The sequence below is a fragment of the Mustela lutreola genome, chromosome 7, assembly GCF_030435805.1.
Source record: "Mustela lutreola isolate mMusLut2 chromosome 7, mMusLut2.pri, whole genome shotgun sequence".
Taxonomy (NCBI): domain Eukaryota; kingdom Metazoa; phylum Chordata; class Mammalia; order Carnivora; family Mustelidae; genus Mustela; species Mustela lutreola.
The window spans coordinates 92,776,901-92,801,362 of NC_081296.1; the positions used below are offsets into that span (position 1 = coordinate 92,776,901).

Consider the following 24,462-nt stretch of genomic DNA (forward strand, 5'->3'; position numbering starts at 1 on the left):
TATTTACTTGACAGGCAGAGATTACAAGTAGGCAGAGAGGTGGGCAGAGAGAGAGAGGAGGAAGCAGGCTCCCCGCTGAGCAGAGAGCCCAATGTGGGGCTCCATCCCAGGACCCTGGGATCATGACCCTAGCCAAAGGCAGAGGCTTTAAACCACTGAGCCACCCAGGTGCCCCACTTCTTCAGTTTCTTTCATAAATGTTTCATAGTTTTTAGTGTATAGGTCTTTCACATCCTTGGTTAAATTTATTCCCAAGAATTTTATTCTTTTGATGCAATTGTAAAAGGATTCTTTTCTTAATTTCTCTTTCTGATAGTTATTAGTGTGTAAAAATGCAACAGATTTTTGTATATTGATTTAGTATCCTGCTACTTCACTGAGTTTATTTATTCTAACAGGGTTGTTTTGGTGTGTATATAGAGTATTTAAGGTCTTTCTTCTACATAGAGGATCATGGCATCTGTGAATATTGACAGTTTTATTTCTTTTCCAATTGGGATCCCTCTCATTCCCATTTTCCCCTAATTCTGTGGCTAGGACTTCCAATACTACATTGCATAAAAGTAGTGAGAGTGAGCATCCTTCTTTTATTCCTTATACCCACCACTGAGTATAAAGTTAGCTGTGGGTTTCTCACATATAATCTTTATTATGTTATTATGTCAAGGTAGTTTCCCTCTATACTCATTTGTAGAAAGGTTTTATCATAAACGGATAATCCATAAATGGATTTTGTCAAAAGCTTTTTCTGCATCTATTGAGATGATCATATGATTTCTATTCATCATTGTGTTAATGTAGCATACTACAGTGCTTGATTTGCTGATGTTGACCATACTTATATCCCTAGAATAAACCCCATTTGATCATGGTGTATAATCTTCTTAATGTATTACTGAATTCAGTTTGTTAATATTTTTTTGAGGATTTTGCATCTATATTCATCAAGGATATTGGTCCTCAATTTTCTTTGTATTTTGGTGTCCCTGTCTGGATTTCATACCAAGTAATGCTGGCCTCATTTTTCATAAAATGCATTTGGAAGGGTTCCCTTCTCTTTAGTTGAGAAGGACAGGTATTAAATCTTCTTTGAATTCATCAGTGAAGCCATCTGGTCCTAGACTTTTCTTTGTTGGGGGACTTTTTAATTCTGATTCAATCTCCTTATTAGCAATAGTCTATTTAGATTTTCTGTTTCTTTATGATTCAATCTTGGAAGAGTTTCTAGAAATTTATTCATGTCTTCTAGGCTGTTTAACTTGTTGGCATATAATTGTTCATAGTAGTCTCATGATCCTTTATATTTCTGTGGTATGAGTTATAACTTCTCTTTCGATTCTGACTTTATCTGAGGCCTCTCGTTTTTATTGGTGAGTCTAGTTAGAAGTTTCTCATTTTTTAAAATATTTTCAAATATTTTAAAATAGAGTTCAACAGTTTCATTGATCATTTATATATTTTTTTTGTCTCTATTTTGTTTATTTCCACTTTGATCCTTATTATTTCTTCCCTTCTAAATTTGGCTTTTTTTTTTCAATTTCCTTAGATATACAGTTAGATAGTTTATTTGATATTTTTCTTGTTTCTTGAGGTCTTGAGTTAGGACTGTATTGCTATGTCTTCCGTCTTTAAACTGCTTTTGCTGCATCCTATATAAATTTTTGAATTTTTTTTTTTTTTTTTTGACAGAGAGTGACACAGCAAGAGAGAGGGAGCGCAGCAGAGGAGTGGGAGAGGGAGAAGCAGGCTTCCCGCCAGGCAGGGAGCCCGATATGGGGCTCGATCCCAGGACCCTGGGATCATGACCTGAGCTGAAGGCAGATGCTTAATGAGTGAGCCACCCAGGTGCCCTGGAATGTTATATTTTAATTTTTATTTGTCTCAAAGTATTTTTTATTTTCCCTTTGATATTATTGACCCCATGGTTTGTCACTAGCATATTGTTTAATTTCCACATATCTGTGACATTTCCAGTTCACTGTAATCGATTTCTTTATTCTTTAAAGAATTTATTTATTTATTTTACAGAGAGAGAGAGAGAGAAAGAGAGGGAATACAAGCAGTGGGGGTGGGAGAGAGAGAAACAGGCTTTCTGCTGAGCAGGAAGCCTCATGCAGGGCTCAGTCCCAGGGTCCTGGGATTATGACCTGAACTGAAGGCAGACACCTAACAACAGAGCCACCCAGGTGCCCTTGTAATTGATTTCTAATTTCAGGCCACTGTTATTGGAAAAAATAATTGGTATTAGTTCAGTCTTCTAAAGTTTACAGAGATTTGTTTTATGCCCTAACTTGTGATCTATCTGGGAGAATGTGTACTTGAGAAGATGTGTATTCTGCTGCTTTTGAATGGAATATTCTATACATATTAAGTCCATCTAGCCTAATGTGTCCTTTAAGGTCAAGACTTCTTACTGATTTTCTGTCTCAATGATCTATCTATTGGTATAAGTGGGGTATTAAAGTCCACTACTATTATTATATTGCTGTTAATTTCTCCCTTTTGGTCTGTTAACATTTGCTTTATATATTTAGGTGCGCCTATGTGAGGTACGGAAGTATTTACAAACGTTATATATTCTTTTGTTGGATTGGGCCCTTTATTATTATGTAATGTCCTTCTTTGTCTTTTCTTAGTCTTTGTCATAAAGTCTATTTTGTCTGATATAAGTACATGTATACCAGCTTCCTTTTCGTTTCCATATACATGGAATTTCTTCTATCCCTTCATTTTTAGTCTTTGTGTGTCCTTAGCTCTGAAGTGAGTCTCTTGTAGACAGACATAGATGGGTCTTTTTTTTTTTTTCTTTTAATCCATTCAGCCACTCTGTCTTTTGGTTGGAGAATTTAGTCCATTTACATTTAAAGTAATTATCAATAGGTAGGTACTTACTGGCATTCTGTGAACTGGTTTTTGTTTGTTTGTTTGTCTTGGCTGTTTTTGTAGTTCTCCTCTGTACCTTCTTCATCTCTTGCTCTCTTCCCTTGTGGTTTGATGACTGTCTTTAGTGTTATGTTTAGATCCTTTTCTTATTATCTTTTGTGTATCTGTTATAAGTTTTTACTTAGTGATTATCATAAGGTACACATATAATGGTCTCTTTATATAGTAGTTTATTTTAAGTTGACAGCAACTTAAATTTGAACACATTCTAACAACTACATTTTTCATCCTCACCTCCCCATCCATGTTTTACATTTTTGGTGTCATATATTAAATCCTTTTATTTTCTGTATCACTTAACTTATTGTTATAATTAATTTTATTAATTTTGTTTTTTTAATTTTCATACTAGGTTAATAAATGGCTAATCTATTACCTTTATTGTATGTTTGCCTTTTCCAGTGAGATTTTTATTTTCACTTTTTTTTTTTTAATTTTTAGTTAGTGCCTTTTTTTTTTCAGCTTAAAGAAGTCCCTTTTAACATTTACTGTAAGGTTGGCTTGGTGGTGATAAACTCTCAGCTTTTACTTATCTGGAAAAGTCTTTATGTCTCCTTCAATTATAAATGATAAGAGTATTCCTGGTTGGAAGATGGGTTTTGTTTTGTTTTGCTTTTTTGTTTGTTTGTTTTGTATTTGTTTTGTTTTGTTTTGTTTTTGTTTTGCCTTTAGTAGGGCTGGAGGAGAGTGTGGGGATGAGGCAAGGCTACTGGCACTAGCAAAGTGAAGTAAGCATGCAAAAATGGCATCCATCAACACCTCTTTCCTCAAAGGAAGTCCTACCAGATCCCTGCATCTCCCATAGATGTTTGGAGATCAGCTAATGAATCTCTTTAACAAACAGTCAAGGCACTTTTCAAACTGCTGCCTTTATACTGGCTCCCAGGGTAAGTGATCCTGCATACAACCCCTTTATGAACAGACTTTGTTCCCCATAGCCTTTGGGGTCTCCTGAATAAGCCCCATTAGATTTTGGAGCCAGGTGTTTTGGGGAGCTATTTTTCCAGGGTAGGTCCCAAGGGTCTTGGTATCTGATGTGGGATGCAAACTCCTCACTCTCTAGAGAGAATCTCTATACTTGTGATATCTCTCCAGAAAACCCCCCTCTGCCTCTAATATCCACATCAATATAGCCCTTTTATTTTTTGTTGTGGAAGACCTCTTCAACTAGTTTTTAGGTCTTTTTCGAAGAGGATTGATTCATATATAGCTGTAGATTTGGTGTTTGTATATGGGAGGAAGTAAGTTTAGGCTATTCCTACAGTTGAACCTGCTATTGATTTTTAACTTCATCTCATGACAGTTTACTACAACCACCCAATCCACCTGCTAGAACAACATCCCACAATTTTAACTACCTGGTGTAATACAGAGGGTTCATAAAGAGGTACAGTTCATCATCAATTAGAAGATGATGCTAAAGAAGAGAGATGCTTTGATTAAATACTATTTTTTCTCCTTCTTTAAAGTTTCTCTCTCAAAGAAATTATTTTATGGTGAATTTAGGTAAAGAACTGTTTACAACACGAAATAATTTTATATGAAAAGGCTGTATATATATTTCACTGTTTCTAAAACAGTATCTGTTTTGTGTGACCAAAGAAATCCAGTGAACAACAAATGGAGATAAACATGCAACAGGAATCCAGGGCCCAGGAAAGCATGAGCACAGTAGGGCAAACACAAGCCTTCTCTTAACTCTTTCCTTTTCTACCACACCTGCTCTTGTTTCTCTCCCCTATTCCTTAATTTCACACCACCAGCTGCTCAGAGCCAATATTTTCACTTACCCCAATGGCAGTCTTAATGCTTTTCCTTGGAATTAAGGAGGGATGCTAAGGGATAAAAAAAAAAAAAAAAAAAAAAAAACACCTTAGTTTGGCTTAATAAGAAAAATCTTAATGTGGAAAGATCTGTAAAAGGGAGAAAAGAAAAAAAGGGGAGGCTTCCCTTTGTCCCCAAATGTTACCTTACCATAATCAGTGACATCTCTGAATCAGTGTCTAAATGTAATGAAAATCCTCTGACTCATCTGTTACCCTCTAAGCAGCTTATTTTCACTCTAGTCAAAGCAACAGTCTCACCACAGACTGTTCAATTAATGTTACCAGTAGATTGATGTCCTGACATTACACTCTCAGTGGTCCAACTAGTTCAGGCATTACTGTTTTAAAATACAGGATAGGACTGGCAAAATCAACCATAAATCCAAGTTATAGATCATGGGAAGAGACAGGGCTCAGGAAATATATCATAGCTTTGTAGGTTTTAACAACTTAAGAAATTTTGACACAGTGTGAAAACTGTCTCTAGAGCTCAAATAATTGTCTAGTCTAAGTGAAATAAGAATTAAAATTTTGGTTTGAGTACAATGGTGGGGAGAAAACTCAACTTAGAATCATAACATCTGGTTCCAATTTTACTCCGCCATTTATTACCTGTGACTTTCAACATACTGCAGCTCTTACCCTGAATTTCGATATCTGAAAATTGGGAAAATTCAAGAGCATACATGAAGGTGTTAGTTATTGTGAGGATTTAACAATATAAAACATGCAAAAGCTAATAGCATAGTACCTGAAATGCAGTAGATACTCAATAAACATTTTACAGAAACAATTTTCCTCCGCTGTAGCTGTGTGCTATCAACTCAGAACTTAAAATCCATTTTGAGGTGGGAAAAGAAACCTTTTCTTTCTGATATGGCCATTGGCTGACATCTGCATTGTGTGAAATATTAGGTCTCTCTTAACTTCTACTGTCAGATGTGAAATGATATAAAATTCATTCACATAATTTATTGAGGACCTACTTTCTTCCTCAACAGGCTTGCAGTCTAGCAGTAAGAGAGAAATACAAATTTTTTTCAATCTTGGGTATACGTATAATTGCCACAACAAAGCAGGCTCTGGTACAGTGGCAGAAGCAGGGGAAAGGAAGAGTGTAAGGGTCTGAGAGAACCAGGGAGGCTTTGGTGAGGAAGAGGACATGGACTCAGGCTTAGGGGTCAGAGAAGGAATTTGCCTTCTCTGTGTGTGTGAGAGAGAGGGGGTTTTTTCCAGACAGAACCTAAAGAAATAACCAAACTCTAAAATATTTTAAAATATGTAAAAAGCTCTTTTTAAATACACCTACATTCTAAATTCATTTGGTTTATATACCCATAGTAAGTTATTTATAATTGTACACATATTTTCCCAGTGACTCTAACTTAGATAACTTAAAAGTAACAGAGGGGTGCTTGGGTAGCTCAGTCAGTTAATTAAGCATCTGGCTTCAGCACAGGGCATGATCCTAGGGTCCTGGGCCCCGTGTCAGTCTTCCTGATCAGCGGGGAGCCTGCTTCTTCCTTCTGCCTCTGCAGTTCCCCTTGCTTGGGCTTGCTCTCTCTCTCTCTCTGTCAAATAAATAAATAAATAAATAAATAATCTTTAATTAAAAAAAGTCAGAGAGATATTTGTCTTCTTAGGTTATGAGAACTTCTATAGGAATAAATTGATAAAACCAATCAAACGGGGGCACCTAGCTGACCAGTCAGTAGAGCATGTGATTCTTGATCTCAGAGTTGTGTGTTCAAGCCCCATGCTGCATGTAGAGATTACATAAAAAATCTTTAAAACAACAACAACAACAACAACCACATCAAACATTCTACTTTTACATACTTGTTTTAACTGGGAGATAACAGTTGAGCTAACTGGGAGACCCTTGATATTTGCTGTGTGGAAATGCGTGTAGTGTGGTCCTTGGTTTTCTTTCAAACCATGGTGCCATCTAGGGTCATATCATGATCATCATTATCATCACAATCATCACAGCAGCCAATACTTCTATGGTGTTTATGTACTAGACACTGTTGCAAGGGCTTGATCGGTAGAAATCCATTTATTCTCAAAAACGACCCCCCCAAAAATCCCATTGCCTTTTCAATTTTGTTAAAAATTTCTTACTTACTGAGCAATTTTCCTTTGGCTAGAACATTCCCAGCACAGATTTAGAAACCATTTCTTATTTCTCTGTGAGGCATATGACAGGCTTGGTCATATACCTTAATCGTGGCTAAATAAATAAACATCACTCTTCATAGGCCTTTACATTTTCACTTCTTCTCATACTCACTACCTAGCTCTTAGCTTTTTCTCCAAACTACTTTTCACAAATAAACCAAATTTCTACTCTTCACAAGAGTTATGATACAGTAATACCTTGATAGGAACAATCAAGTCTCCTGAGAAGCTGTGGCCGAGTAGCTGTTGGACTTACTCCCTGAGTAAAGTGATTTGCTCCTGTGCCATACAAGCACTTCAGACCCCTGCTTCAGTAAAATGACCACCATGTACCTGTCTGGACTTTGAGACCATGTACAAAGAGTGAAATCAAAAACACTAAATCCAAAAGTCTATTACTTTACATGACTGCTGAGGTTAGAAGACAGCACAATGTGTAGTCTATATAATGAGAATATAGCAGTAATATCTAGGAATAAAGTTTAAAAGCCACTACTACCAAATTTCTTTTTTATATTACCTTGATGCCTCAAATGTGTACTTTTCACATAGAACTCCCATATTTCCCTATGCCTGCAAATAACCTACTATGAGAAAAATTTAACACTGCAACTCCTGCATCTACCACCCTTAAAATGAGATGATTAGGAAATCAGAAGCTAAATTATATGTCTGAGTACTAACATGCCTACAAATAGTATAAACTATACATGCAGAAATAGTAAAAAACTCTTGATTATCACAGAAAAGTTAATCTCAATTTTAAAGCATCAACAGAAAGAATTTTAATACTTTTCAGAATTTTGATAAATTTTAGTCAAAAGCTATTTCATGATTCCATATTCTTTTTTCATGAAATGATTACATCATTTAATACACATAACATTTTTAGAATAGTGTCTGCATATGTGTGGTAGCCAACTTTCCCCATTTTAGTAATAGTTATTTGGCTTAAAGGACTCAATTTTCATAACAGACCAACCACTTAGGACATTCAGTGTAAAATGTCCTCAAAAGAGTTGGTTCTTGAAGTTAGAAGGGTCACCAAAAAGAATCCACAGTGTTGGGCTGTGTTTAGCTTGTCACTCCTAATGTCAGAATGACAAAACTGATTTGATCATAAACAGTCTCAAAAATGCCAGTGTGCTTTGGGGAAACGCCAACTTGGTCCAACCACTGTGAACCTGCAACTCTGAGAGCACGGTATCAAACTTCTTAAGGAGGGTAGTGGCAGAATGTGGACCTCAGAGTCCAGTTAAACAAAAGTTAAATTGCTTTTTAATTAAAAATATATACACTCCAGAAACCCTAATAATTTGGGTAGTATTTGAAAATAACAGCTTCAACAAATATGATTTCTAAAGATTTCTGGCCATTCAGACCTGCTGTTCTACGGGTGTGAAATAAAACACCAGGCTTCATCCCACTGAAATATGAGAGGCAAAGAGCTCGTTTTAACTATTCATACGTCTGTGTTGGCTTTACAGATAAAGATCAACTCAATGGCATTTTAGAAAATTAGTTGTGTCTAATCCCCAGTGTCTTAGTTGACATTTCCTTTATTAATAGAACAGGATACACATGGCTGTGTGCAACCTCTTACTGGGTCTGTTGTGACTGTTGTAGCTGCCTGCAAAGTACAGCTCTGTGAAGTAAACTGGGCTGCTCCAAGGGAAAGAAAACTTTGCCAGCCTCCTTGTTAGCTTTCTATTTTAAACATTGATGTTTCTTGAGCATTTGCAGATTTCTCAAAAGTCTTTTAGTATCTAAATAACAAAACCAGATGTTAAACATGGATCTTGGGCATTATTATTATTATTTTTTAAAGATTTTATTTATTCATTTGACAGACGGAGAGGCAGAAAGGCAGGCAGAGAGAAAGAGGGGGAAGCAGGCTCCCCGCTGAGCAGAGAGACCTATGCAAGTCTCCATCCAGGGACCCTGGTGTCTTGACCTGAGCCAAAGGCAGAGGTTTTAACCCACTGAGCCACCCAGGTGTCCTGGATCTTGGGTATTATACATACCTAATGAATCCCTTGAACTCTACCTCAAGAACCAATGATGAACTATATGTTGGCTAACTGAACACAATAAAAAGATACATAAACAACAATCTCTAAAATACCTCCCCCAAAGCTATCTTTAATATTTTGCTAACATATAACTTTCCCAAACAAAAAGTGTAACTGGTAATTTTTATTATTTAACCCTCACCCCACCAACCACTCTCCAAAATCTTGTAAGTCATCCAATAGCAAACAGACAGATAAATAATAATTAGGTCTCCATTTCTTTCCTTTATTTTTTCCCATTATCTTCTTTCCTTCATTTTTTACTTTCTCATTTTCTTTCTCTTGAATATCTGAACGTTATTTGCTTTTCCACTTCTAGAACCATTTCATTTGTTTTTCGCATAAAACCAAAAAAAAAAAAATGGAATGGCTAATAAACATACGAAAACATGCTCAACATCATGGATCAGGAGAAGGTAAAAGAAAGTAACACCAAGATAACACATTCCCTTCCAAACTGAAAAACATAACATAAGTTGACAGACCCCAATGGTAGGGAAACTGACATTCTAATGTATGGTTAATAGTGCAGTTATTTTCAAGGGTGGCAATTTCTTTCTGAAACCAAAATGTGCATAGCTTTTGATCCAATTCTACTTTTTAAAATGTATCCTACAGAAATACTTGTAAAACTATGTAATCATATCCATAATAATGACCATATACAGAATCTGTTGATTAAATTATTGTATAGCTATAGTATCATGCAATTTTAAAAAATAATGAAGTAAACCTATATTGCAGATATGGAAGAATTCCCAAAATTTGTTTTTAGTGAATAAGAACAAACAGCAAAATAATATCTATAGCATGCTCTTTCACTAATTTACAAATACATATATGCATAGGTATATTTAAGCACAAATATCTCAAATTTATTTATTTTTAGATTCATTTATTTATTTGAGAAAGAGAGAGCAGAGGGGGATGGGGAGAGAGAATCTGAAACAGGCTCTTAAATAATTGCGGAGCTGGATGCTGGGGCTCAATCCCACAACCTGGGGATCATGACCTGAGCAAAAATCAAAACACTTAACTGATTGAGCCACGAGGTTCCCCAATACCTCAAATTTAATGTCTATAAAATTGAACTACTTCTCTTTTCCCCAACACTGTCCACTATCTTACTAAACAACACCTCTATCACTTGCTCATTCAAGAAAGGAGGACATCTTCCTCTTTTGTATTCTTTACCTCCAATCCAATCCTAATCTTCAAATCTGTGTACTTCTCATTGTCACCACCGCCATTACCCCTTCTAAGTCTCCATCAGTTTCGCCTGATTTTGACAATAGCTTCCTATTAATTTGTTGTCCTCTACTCTTGCAATTTCCTAATCTATTTTTATACTCCTTTTTAAAATTAACATATATTATTTGTTTCAGCAGGATAAGTCTGTGATTCTTCAGTCTTACACAATTCACAGTGCTCACCATACCACATACCCTCCCCAATGTCCATCACCCCCATGCCATCCATCACTGTCACCCTCTTCTACTCCAGCAAACACAACTGGGATTATGTCTCTCCATGTCTAAAACCCTCGTGGTATCACTTTGCACTTAAAATCTATCTCCTTAAAAAACAAAAACAAAAACAAAAAACTATCTCCTTTCTTCAGCCTACACAATATGCATTATCTCAACAATGACTACTTCTCCAACCAATGGCATTATTATTGTAACAGCAATAGTAATATTATTGTCAAACATTTCCTCACTTAGATTTCAAAAAAACTGTTTAAGAAATATAGCTATTAGTAACTACACTGAAGACAGTCATGGGTTTATCCCAGGATGAACCATTTGAAAGTTATCTCTTGCCCAGATCTTACTCCCATCCAATCTATTCTCCACACAGCCTCAGGAAACATAATCAAGAGGTAATATACTCAAGACATTGCATTGCTTAAAAGCCTTCAGTGGTACAGACTGACCTGATCTGGTCTCCACTTAGCTCTCCAACCTTATCTCATGCCACTATACCTCGATTAATATACTTGTGCTAAGTGAACCCTTCTTAGTGCTCAAATACACCAATCTCTTCATCAGTCTCTTCTTCATCTTGGAACTTTGTATGTGCCTCTCTGCCTGAAACATTTTTCCTTCTGTTTATATGGCTGGCTCCTTCTATATTTTCAGTCTCAGCTTAAATGCCATTTTCAAAGAGTCCTTCCTTGACCAGTAAGTAACCTACTCCTACCTTTCTTTCTCATTGTGCCTTACTCATTTCCTTTATATCCCTTGACACAAGTTGAGGTTGGTTTTTTACTTATTTGCATTTATCTTCCTAATAATCTGCAAGTTCTATGCAACACAGCCATAGTGAAAGCGTAGTGATAGCATTGCTAGTGGAAGCTATGAGTCATGCCTGCAAAGTCAGGAAGACCTCTTAGAATATAGCATTAAGTCCTGAACTTAAAGGAATGAGCAAGGAAAGGAAATGAGGAAGGCCATTTCAGGTTAAGGGGACAATTGGTGAAGCTAGACAAAAGCATGTAAAAGAATGTCAAATTCCAAAAGACTGTAATATTTGGGGTTTGAGGAGGGAAACAAGAAAGGGTTATTTAGCCAAATGGGGACATGAGGCTGGAAAGATAGATACAACCAGGTGGTAAAGGACTAAGGAGACTTTTGTCCTATGAACACTGGAGAGCCACAGATAACTTAAATGAAGAAATACTAGATTTATAATTCAGATGGAGGAAGAGGAGAAAATATTAGACTATCTTCTAATAAACAAATTATAGCCCTAAGCCCCTCATTAGTAAAGATACACAATACCATCCAAAAATGGGATAAATTAGTTTTTAATTAAAGATGAATATATAGGCAAAAATACATGTAAATACATATACATTCTATTACATTTTAAGAGGTTAACTTTTTAAAAATAATGTAGTTTTAGGAACTTTCCAAAGGAACTGGCAACAAAATTGTGACTGACTTTCACTAGCAATGTAGCTAGTTTACAGAGCCTGGAGCAGAGTCATTTGCCCTAAATAATAATAGAAAAAAATTTGAGACTTATAATCCATGTGTCACTTTGGTAAACTTTACACAGTAAGTTCTATGATTTAGAGAAAAACAAAAACATTTCAAGACACTTGTATATAAAGAAAAGCCCTTAAACTGACAGATTTTTAAAAGACTTAGAAAATACATGAAATTCAGTATTTTCCATTTAGAAATTCATCCAATAATCTGGAAAAAACCAGTAAATATGAAAAAGTCACTTTAAAAAAAATCAGAATTTAGATATGACCTGATTTGACCCCAAATTCCACTGGACATTCCGTTACCAAGTAATTAGAACTCTACAGTGTACTTGTTCAATTTGTTTGTACTATGTAAAATTGATTTTTTTCTTTAATACTAAAATTTGGTCCATCTGTTGGGAAAACAGAAAATGTTCTAAATATATACAAAGAGTGGAAATGCTTCATTCCACTGGCTGTATCCTGTGGTATATGCATTTTCATCAGTATGTTTGTCTTGCAGACAAAATGAATATCAGATGGTGGTTTTGAAAAAGGGCAGACCTAACATGAGGTGATTAGTTTCAAAAACAGATTTTTATTCTTGATAAATTATTACCAAATACAATCATCTGTTGATTGAGGATATAAAACAGATTGGTCATACTATAACCCACAGGTTAAATGAAAAACGGAAATAATAAGTTTATTTAACATGGTCTTGCATTAGGTTCCCAGCAGTACAAATCTAAGGCAAATAATTAGATTTCCAATTTAAAGATATACATTTGTTAAGCCAGACATTTCCTGAGGTCATCTATTTCTCTGTTGGCTAGTCTCACTGACTGGCAATGTATTTAGGACATTTTCACTTAGAACTTTCTATTACTACCTATACCTTTTACATCACTCTGATCAAGCCAGTATTGTAGTTAGCTTCAGGGATAATGCAGAGGGCAAAGGACTGATTGTGATGATTCCTGGTCACAAATTAGATTCAAATACATGGTCCCATAGACTTAAAGGAATTAATGCCTTATAAATAAATCCCTGGTGAAAAAAATCAAGAATTTACTTGGAGACAACTGGTAAACCAAACAAATCTTATACAAACGATCCTGTACTAAGTAAATAAATGGGACAATAAATACAGTACACTCAATTTCTTAAATACTTATTCTCCTTTTTCCCACTTAATTTTATGGTGAAAAATAAAAAGTTAAAAGACAACTGCTCTGATCAATAGTATATCCTATTTTTACTGAGCATACTGCCCCCCTTCCTCCTCCTCTATTTCTTCAGTAATTTACAGCTTTGCTATGTAATGTCTCTCCAGGGAGCAAAGAATCCCATTACAGATGATTCCTCTGTGCAGACTTCAACTCTATAAATCAACAGGCTGAGCTCTCTAACAGATTTTAAATCCCTGCTTGAGTTAGACTGGGACAACCTGTAAATTGGTGGGGCTGGAAGGAGGAGGAGGAAGGAAAGTTTGATACCAAAGTAAATTCCAGGAAAAGAGCTTATAACACAGTTTGTGTTTTTGTTAACTTCTTCAGTAACTACTGTGTCCTGATACAGAATAGGGAGGTCCAGAAATAGTAAAAATTGAGAAAGTACCTCCAAAGGAGATTTTCTCCTCAGAAGAACATTCTCAAGGGATTTTAACAAGCCCAGCAGAGTGTATCAGAAGCAATAATAAGCTGGGCTAATGCCTCATTGGAGATAAGATTTCTAAATGGAATAGAGTACCTTAAAAAAGATAAAGTTGGGGGCACCTGGGTGGCTCAGTGGGTTAAGCCTCTGCCTTCAGCTCAGGTCATGATCTCAGGGTCCTGGGATCGAGTCCCACATCGGACTGTCTGCTTGGCGGGGAGCCTGCTTCCCTCTCTCTCTGCCTGCCTCTCTGCCTACTTGTGATCTCTCTCTCTGTCAAATAAACAAAAATCTTTAAAAATAAAAAATTAAAAAGTTAAAAAAAAAGATAAAGTTGTTTGACAAAGGTAGGGGTGGTATTTTTAAAATAAACCTCTGAGAATTAGATGGCTCATGAGAATTTATTTACTTACAGAACTTTATTTGCCCTTATTACTCAAAAAAAAAAAAAAATCCTCTAGAAATCCATGGATGATGTAAAAGGATTTTGAGAAATTGCCATTACTTTTTGTATAGCACAGGTCTCACTTAAAATAATCATTAACAATGATAAGAAGGAGAATGTAAGGTATATTAATTATATAAAAACTCATATTTTAATAAGAATATTACACATACTACACCAACACTGATCACATTAAGAAATTTACTCTGGCTGATTTCCATTATTAAAAATCAACATGATGACCCAGCAATTGCACTATTGGGTATTTACCCTAAAGATACAAATGTAGTGATCCAAAGGGGCACATGCACCCGAATGTTTATAGCAGCAATGTCCACAATAGCCAAACTATGGAAAGAACCTAGATGTCCATCAACAGATGAATGGATCAAGAAGATGTGGTATATATACACAATGGAATACTATGCAGCCATCAAAAGAAATGAAATCTTGCCATTTGCAACAACATGGATGGAACTAGAGCGTATCATGCTTAGCGAAATAAGTCAAGCAGAGAAAGACAACTATCATATGATCTCCCTGATATGAGGAAGTGGTGATGCAACATGGAGGCTTAAGTGGGTAGAAGAAGAATAAATGAAACAAGATGGGATTGGGAGGGAGACAAACCATAAGTGACTCTTAATCTCACAAAACAAACTGAGGGTTGCCGGGGGGAGGGGGTTTGGGAGAAGGGGTTGGGATTATGGACATTGGGGAGGGCATGTGATTTGGTGAGTGCTGTGAAGTGTGTAAACCTGGTGATTCACAGACCTGTACCCCTAGGGATAAAAATATATGTTTATAAAAAATAAAAAAATTTAATAAAAAAAAAAAATCAACATGATGTGGTTTTAAATGTTCCTCATTAAAAAAATAACATTATGTTAAAGTTGAGCCAAATGTTTATTGAAATACAATAGTAAGAAAAATAGGGATAGGGAAGGCAATTCAATATTCTAAACCAGAATGTTTCTAAGAGTCAATTTTATGTAAGACACCATCACAGGATCCTAGTAACAGGATTTATCTCCTCTACTCTAGCTTACTACTATTTCATTCTGTCTAAACATTTTGCTTTGAGTTTTCCCCCAGATCTCTGGCCAATTAATCCTCCTAAAACGTTACTCTAATCATGAATTAATAAAATCTGGAATGATACTTGCCTTTACTTAGTTCTATGGTCTCAGGGAATAACCTGATGACTATGACCAATTATTCTGAAAACAAACTCATCCTAAAGGAAGGAGGAAAATGAATGGATTGGGACAAGTCACTTCTAGACAAACTACTCTCAGCAAATGCTTTTGTTAGTCACTATTTTCCTCTGAGTATAAAAATAATAGCACATGATTATTAAACTAAAAAAGGTTTTAGAAGATAGCCTAATGGAACACTTAATACAGGTATGATTATCAATTTTATGTAATTCTCTATAAGGTCCTTTTTCTTCTCCAGTATCACTTCTCCAGGCTACCACCCTAACTTTCAAACATTGCTTTTGATTACTGTGACTACCGACAGGCTGAACCACTTCCAGGACAGTTTTGCTCCTCTAGTGTAAAACTGAGGGACTTTCTCTAACAATCTTTGCCGCAGCTGATTTTTTGGAAGGGATCTCACTGTCAATCTTTATTCCAAAAGTGTTCCGAAGTCAACATTTTCTTTAGCATGGATTATTATGTAGGGACTTTCCTGTGTTGCCAGGAAACTTCAGACTGAACTTTTGAATGAAAGAAAAAAGCCTTAGGGCACAACTGGGCACCCAACTTTAAGAATGGTGTGTTTGTTTTAAATTGGTGCTCCATCTCTGAAGTTCAGGAGGGACCTTAAAAAAAAAAAAATCAATGTTTAAAAAGATCCAATTTCCTTGCACCTTTGGTCAAGAGTTCACAGTTACTTCCTCTGTTAGAAGCAGCACTAACTTACCTTAGCAATAGCAAAGAAATTTAAAACCAATGGGTTCTCTTTTCTCCATCTATTGATTCATCAGTAAATTAACTTTCCTCTAAAACTATTTTGCCTTTGTATGCAAGAGCTTTAATTCCCTACTTATTTGGCACTTACAATCTCAAATGTAAATAACAAATGCCAAAACTCCAGAATGCCCTTCCAAATACTCTTTTACTTCTGCTTACACTTACTTCAAACAGTACTTTCCTGACTTCCGATTAACAATTCTTTTATGTGTACTCTCACAAAACACTGTCTTCCTGCCTCCCTGCCCACCCCCATCACTGATATAGCACTTAACCATATTGTATTACAGTAATGGTATGAGTTTGCTTTCTCCCTGCCTACACAGACTGTGAGCTCCTGAGAGACAGGGACCATGTTTTACACACCTTTGAGTCTCAAAACATAGCACAGCAATTAACATATACTAGATAGTCCTTAAATGTATTTGCTGAATTGAATTAGACTGACAAATTGCAATTCAGGCCATGTTAATTACTGGTTAAGGCCAGGCCTCCACAAACAGGGGATAGCAGTGAAATGAGGTAATTATCCAGATCACTGAGGACAAAAAAATGTGCTAATTTGGGCAAAGTGAGTAAGCAAGATCTTGCCTAGCCAGACTAATCCATCATTTCATTCTGATGCTTAGCTTTGCTAATGGAAATCTGATCTCATAGATCAGTCCTATTCTCTCCTGTGCTTTGTGTTATAATTTGCGTCATCTGTTTTACATTGATGCTGAACATACCCTACACATCTTATGCATAGGACAAAAATTGCATCCTAATCCCTGTCACCTATCATGGCATGCCATTGGTTCCAAGCAGGATCAGTGGAGGCAGTGTGTAGATGGTCCTATGAAACTCAAGACTGGACCCACATTTTAAGACCACACGTCACTAATATATTGAGTCACTGGTATCTTCTTTATACACCAAAGTCAGCAAGTTGCATAACAAATTCAACTTTTAGCACCATGGTTTCTCCACATGAAGTCAGCATAATCCTCTAGACAAAAAGTAAGATGGCTCTCTCATGTGAAACCTCAAAACTCCTAGAAGACACAGGCAGTAATTTCTTTGACATTGACCTTAGCAACATTTTTCTAGATATGTCTCCTCAGACAAGGGAAACAGAAGCAAAACTAAACTATCAGGAACTACACCGAAATGAAAGACTTTTGCACAGTGAAGGAAACCATTCAACAAAATAAAAAGATAACCTACTAAATGGAAGAAGATTTTCACAAATGATACATCTGATAGAGGGTTAGGATACAAAATATATGAAGAACTTACACAACTTAACACCAAAAACCTCCAAATAATCCCATTAGAAAATGAGCAGAGGACCTGAAGAGACATTTTTCCAAAGACATACAGGTCGCAAACACACATGCACAAATGTTTAACATCACTGATTATCAGAGAAATGCAAATCAAAACTACATGAAAAATCACCTAACACCTGTCAGAATGATTAGAATCAAAAGGCAAGAAATAACAGGTGTTGGAGAAGGTTTGGAGAAAAGGAAACCCTCGTATACATCAGTAAGAATATAATTTGGTGCTGCTACCATGGGAAACAGTATGGAGGTTCCTCAAAAAATTAAAAATAGAACTACCTATGATCCAGCAATCACACTTCAGAGTAATTATCCAAGGAAGATGAAAACACTAATTTGAAAAGATAAATGCACCTCCTGATAACTGCAGCATTATTTGCAATAACCAAGATATAAAAGCAACCCAAGTGTCCATTGTTATATGAGTGGATAAAGGAGCTGTAGTATATGCACAGGCATGCAAGCAGAAGCACACATACACAATATACAATACTACCCAGCCAGAGAAAGGATGAGATCTTGCCATTTGAGAGAACAGGGACAGACCTAGCAGGTACTACACTCAGTGAAATAAGTCAGACAAAGACAAATAGCATGATTTCACTTACACATGGAATCTGCCGAACAAAACAAATGAATAAACAGAAAGCAGAATCAGACCTATAAATACGAAGAACAAATAGATGGCTGCAGAGGGGTTGGGGAGATGAGCAGAATGGGTAAAGGGGAGGAGATACGGGCTTCTAGTTATGGAATGAATAAGTCACAGGCAAGAAAGGCACAGTGTAAGGAATATAGTACATGGTATTATAATAGCATTGTGTGGTGACAGCAGTAGATACACTTGTGGTGAACACAGCATAAGGGGTAAACTTGTAAAATCACTATATTGTACACCTGAAATTAGTGTAATATTGTATGTCAACTATACTTTGAATAAAAAAATCTATAATTTTAAATATGTACACATTATACACACCCACACACACACTAAGGTGAATCAATACAATTAACCTTTGGGAAGAAGATAAGTCTTTACTGGATTCTAAGGATTATTAGAGGAAGAAAAGAATGCTGCCCCCCTTTTTTTTTTTTAAGAGAGAGAGGGTGAGACAGGAGTGTTAGCTGTGGGGGAGGCAATTGTGGGTGGAGTTAGAGGGAGAGTGAGAGAAAGTATCTTAAGAAGGCTCCACAACCAGCACAAAGCCTGACACAGGCTGTCTCACAACCCTGAGAATGACCTGAGCAGAAATCAAGAATACACTTAATTGACTGAGCCACCCAGGTGACCCAAGAATGCTGCTTTTTAAACCAACAGCTTTGTTATTTATAATGCAAATATCTGTTCATCTGTGCTTGATCTAAGCAGGAAAAGTAAAGTTATCTAAGAAACCAAACAACAGACAAGAAATTTAAATACTTAATCTTTTGTCATTCTGTGATTATAATTAATTTCCTTACATAGTTTCAGAAATGGGGATAAAAGTTTTTATTGTGTTTCGTAAAGAAGCATAAATTTCAGAAAATACTTTGCCTTTGAAATTTCAATCTTTCAACTAACAAACCAGTTATTCACTCTGCAAATAACAGAAAAACTATTGACTATATAACTATATTTGAAATCAGCACTGTCAAATTTATAGGAATTTTTTTTACACCATTAAGGCTTAAAAGTAGGATGAGGTTTTTTTTTTAAATTCATGGCAGATAAAATATTTAATGAAAACTACAATGAACTACAATTTAGACAGTAGAGAGAAGTAGAAAGAAACTGGATATCAGAAAAATCCTAGTTTGAATCTCAGCTTCACCAGTCATGAACTCTGTGACATTGGGCAAGTCATGGAAACTTCTGAACCTCACTTGCTCATTTCCTTTTTTTTCCCTAAGATTTTATTCATTTATTTATTTATCAGAGAGAGAGAGAACACAAGTAGGCAGAGCGGCAGGCAAAGGAAGAGAGAGAAACAGGCTCCCCACTGAGCAAGGAGCCAGATACGGGACTGGATCCCAGGACCCTGGGATCATGACCTGAGCCGAAGGCAGAAGCTTAACCAACTGAGCCACCCAGGAATCCCTCATTTCTTAAATAGAATAATAGTTCCACCCTAATCTAAGTCTTGACATAGTTTTGAGAAAAACATTAGATAACAAATTTGAGTATTTTTGAAACTATGGAAAGCTACACAAGACATTATTATTATTATTTTGGCATAAGGCTATCGATGGTGATAGATGCCAGTAATGGCCTGATGTTTGCCATCAGATGCATTTCTAATGCTCTGCTATTAGTTAACACAATTATTACAAGAGCAAATTACTTTTTGTTCAGACTCAGCCATCTGCAAGGTGGAAATATTTGTTTCAACACCAAGAGGAAAACAATGTGTCTTAGTTTAAATAGAGCATAATAAACACATAAACAGCTCTGTCCGAAAAAGACTAGTTCATATTCCTTCAAATTAAGGAGTCCTTGTCTCATGTGGCTTCCTCCTCCTCCTATAGGACAGACTTGTTTGCAAATGTCAATCATATTTTATTAAATTGACTGTGAAAAGGGTGAACTTCAGACCAAGATTTTCAGCCCGAGGCTTCCTTGATATGCTTGTTGCAGATGCCATTTTAGCAACTCCTGTCCAAGCTTCTTAAGAAGAAAAAAAAAGAAGGAAGAAAGAGAAAGAGAGGGAGAGGAGAGGAGAAGAGAGGACAGGAGGGGAAAGGGAGGGGAAGGAAGGCAGCGAAGAGAAGGGAAGAGGAGAAGGGAAGGGAAGGGAAGAAAAGGAAAGAAAAGAAAAAGGAGGAAAAGAAGAAAAGAGGTGAGATAGAGGCTAATACATAAATTGAAACTGGTGTGGACAAAACCATGTGGTAAATACTAAAATGGGCAACAAAGGAGAAATTCCCTAGAGCAGGCATTCAGTCATTTACACTTCACCATGAGGTTAGGAGCCTACCCAAATATAACCCACTATGTCTAAGGCAACAAGAAAGCACCCAAAGAATATCAGTCATCTTCCTAAAGACTGGACTTCCTAAGTAAAGAAGCAATCTTCAACTAGCTTTCCCTCTTTGCAGATTGCTAACATCCAAAATGCAATCCAGGACTCTTTGTAAAGATTCTCTTACACCACAGGAAATAATCTTTGTTTTTCTGCACATTATTAGTCCTCAATTATTTTCAAGAAGATGCTTCCCCAAAACTATTATGAGTTGGCTAGAAAAAGTGGGTATCATTGTAGTTCCCTGGGTTTTGTCAAAATGATTACCCTTTAATAAATATGTTTATGAAGAGCCTTGGTCAAACTGGTAATCTCCTAAGTGTCTTTCTTAGCTAGGAAACCTTCCAAATTATTTTGTTATTTTTTAAAAATAGGCACCAAAAGGAGCTCCCTGCTCTCCCAACTTTAAATTCCACATATTTTTGCAGTTGGAGAAATAATTAAATTAGATAATATCTGCATAGGATATGCACCAACCCAAACTAGCATCCAAAGTAAAACTTGTGTGGGATATTATGCTGTCATGCGGGAAAAAAAAAAAAAAAGAGGGTTTCATATCCAAATAAGTTTGAGAAAAAATGAAATAAACTACACTTAAATGACATCTTTTCTGCTGGATTTCTCAGCTACAAAATGCTATCACGTATTGTGATGTTCTAAGAAAGTATTTACAAAATTTATTTGACCAGGAAACTCTTTTTCAGGAAATTCTATAAAAATTTGGGAAAGATGTAGTTAAGAAATGTCGATCTATAACATCGCAGAAATCTGTCAGAGTTCATCATGACCTTTTATGAGTTGTGTTTGTGTGGGTGAATCTACTTATGACAATCCCTGTAGCCACAGACAACCTATTGTCTGGTCAGATTCTGTTTGTTTAAGGAGTAGATACAGATTGCTTTGAGGAAAGAAAATGACAGACTTAATTAACACGAACAATGCCAAGGATTTTCCCCCCCAAGTGACAGCAATCTTAAGAAAGCGTTTAAGCTATCTTTTCCATGAACTCACAAGGTCCTAATATTATTTCACCAGATTTTCACTGGAGAGAGTGGGGACAACACATTTATGAAATTACAAAAACCATAATAAAAACCACAAAAATACCAGTGCATCCCCATTTCTAGAAATTCTAGGAAAACTGGTTTCCCAGCTTAAAAGAGGGCATTCTATAGCAGGCAAGAGATAAGTTTTAGGGGTATGACTTAATACCGAATACATCTGTATCTAGCTACCAGTAACTCGTATCTGAATTCAAATTTCTTATCTCTTCATCTCTGACATTCCTTTCTCTAGTTGCCAAGATGGTTGAACTCTGACACAGTTGGTCACAACTGTTAGATGACTTTCTGCTACTATAGGAACTCAAATCAAGTATTCAGTCCAGAAGGCTCTTCTTGAAATCAAAATAATGATGATCGGTTTTTTTGTTGTTGTTCTTCTTCTTTCTTTCTTTCTTTCTTTTTAAACAGGGCAGTGGGAAGGACCTAGATTTTATCTCTTTTCCTGAAGCTTCTCTTTCCCTGGGCTCCAGGGAAGCCTCCCACAACACTACGGTAGCTCCTAGCTCCAGAGCGTGTTCAGGCTGTGGCAGCTCAACCATGCAATTTCATAGCAGGCAGCAAACAAGGCAGAGAATTCAGGGTTAAAAACTCAAGTGAAGTTTTGTCTTCTACAGTAATGAAAGCTGACGAAAAGAGTAAATCAAATGGATCTCCTAACAAAATGAAAACAGCTGTTTGGCCTGGCTTGGTCTCTGATTTAGGTTAAGTAATTATTGCTCTAGTGTGGTTCAAGGTTGTTCTGTATTAGTGAAACAGGATATCACATGAAAATCATCCAACTTTTTAATTTACTGTAGCATCAGAAATTCCACTGTATAAAAAATTCCAGAAACGTAATCTTCTAAAAACTTTACCTATAAACCTTTTCAAATACCAATTGATTAAATCTTACGAGGCATAATTATACAATACATAATTACATTATAGTAATAACCTTTAGTAACTATGCTGACAAAATATTTTAATATTTTACCTTTAAAATGCTAAGCTTTCAAGTTTAACTGGAGTCATATATTATATCCCAAATTCTAAATAACTGTAAAGACCAATTTTTTGTATATAGAGATTTTCTTATGAAGAGTAACCAATAAAGAACTACTTCTTGAGCCCCCAAACAAGCCTATTTTAATAGTGTAAATCTTTTTTTTTAAATTTTTTAATTGTCAAATAATAGTGGTTGAGAAGGAAAAAAATTATAATGAAGAATCATAGTAAAGCCATTCTTGAGAAAGAGGTTTCCATGTTTTACACCATTCAGAGTAAATTAAATTAATCAAGAAACTTCAAATTTCATTCTTGTTTGTGGATTTTTTATTCTGTCATCATCATTCATGTTATTCTGCTCTTATTTGAGCCTTTATTTGTTTTGTTTGCCTATGATAACAAAGGACAAATCAAGCGTGGGTGGTTGTTGGTGGTGGTTGTTTAATGATGCCCCGGTAATTATTTTTAAAAATGGTTTAAAAAAATTAAAACTATTGGGGTGCCTGGGTAGCTCAGTGGGTTAAAGCCTCTGCCTTCGGTTCAGGTCATGATCCTAGGGTCCTGGGATGGAGCCCCGCATCAGGCTCTCTTCTTGGCAGGGAGCCTGCTTTTCCCTCTCTCTCTGCCTGCCTCTCTGCTTACTTGTGATCTCTGTCTGTCAAATAAATTAATAAAATCTATTTTAAAAATTAAAAAAAAATTAAAAAATTAAAACTATTATCTTGGCACAAGATGTTAACTTCTTGAAGAGAACAAAGACTGAAAGTCCTGGCCCCTGTTAATTTTTAAGTTTGTCTCCATTATATCACCATAAGGATACTTAAATCCATGAATAAACAATAACATTAAAATATTTTCTAACACCAACAACTATGTAAAATATAGAATAACATTTCTTCAATAAATTGACATTTTTAGAGCATTTTAATTCCCTTAGGTATAATTTGGTGCCCCCCAAAAAAGGACACAGGGAAAAAGGAACAAAGAGAAAAAAGATTGCCTCAGAAAATTAATATTTTATAGAAAATTACTTAGGGTGGTGTAAAACCCAGGGAAAAATCTCAGATGTTCTTGTTATAATTATTATTGCTGGCTGCAAGACATGACATATTTACCTTTCCAGTGGGACAGTTTTGTAGCTTTCCTAAGTCTAAATTGTATTTCTTGCTAGTCCTTGCCAATTAGTCTAACTAGTGCTTGCCAGCACATCAGAATAAGAGAAACAACAGAGTTACATGTGTTATTTCTCCCAAATGTTTCCGCATTATGATCTTTCTTAGGGGTCAATATTCCTTAAATAGAAGAATATATTGTGTCTGGGGTTTCCATTCAGAAATTGTGTTGTAGAATTAGATCAACAGTGTACAATTTACCTAAGGATTAGAGGGAGAACTCAGTGAAAAGCAATATTTAAAAGGAAGGTTTAATTTTTCCCTTTCAGACAGTTAATGTAAATTCTACTAACTGAGATCTTCAAAAATGATAGGGCACGAGAAGCCAGTCTACATTCTTAGCTGTCTGCAATCTGAGGAGGATAACACAGAAGAATGGTCCCACCATTTTGCACAGTCAGTGTTTTCCTTTCGAGGAACACAAAGCCTACTGTTGTTACTGCATAAATCTTAGTGAATAGGTAAATGTCATTAAGTCAAATTTATAAAGAAAATGGAGCATAGTTAAGAGTCACTTAAACAGTGCACCTTTAATTGCTGAGTCAAAGTATAAAGTCAAACTATTCAGTTTTCTCTAGACATGTTTCTATCAGTAGTGTCCGAACAGTACATCCAGATGTAGATGTTGTATATGTTGTGTGCTGAAAGGAGAGACTTCTCCAAAAATCAGTCTTGTTCCCAAATACTTTTTTTGAGTCTCTGATCTGTCTCTAGTTCTATTACTGCTGACATTCTTTCACCTGGGATATCGTCCCTTGAATAAACCTTTAGTTGTCACATCTTCATGAATTCCACCTTGGGAACAAATGTTTTCTAGAATCCACAATGAAAAAGTCTTG

General features: G+C 35.9%; 1 protein-coding gene across 2 annotated transcripts in view; it reads right to left on the reverse strand.

Annotated features, from left to right (window-relative positions):
• The window catches only part of SLC25A21 (solute carrier family 25 member 21), a 510,014-nt gene that overhangs the window by 349,531 nt on the left and 136,021 nt on the right, over positions 1 to 24,462 (reverse strand). The window contains exon 2 of one of the 2 annotated variants that reach the window (XM_059181945.1): positions 4,734 to 4,778. The exons of the other annotated variant lie outside the window; for it this stretch is intronic. The gene's annotated coding sequence lies outside the window, so the exon portion shown is untranslated. The remainder of the gene's footprint in view (positions 1 to 4,733; positions 4,779 to 24,462) is intronic. 2 annotated transcript variants of the gene reach the window in all.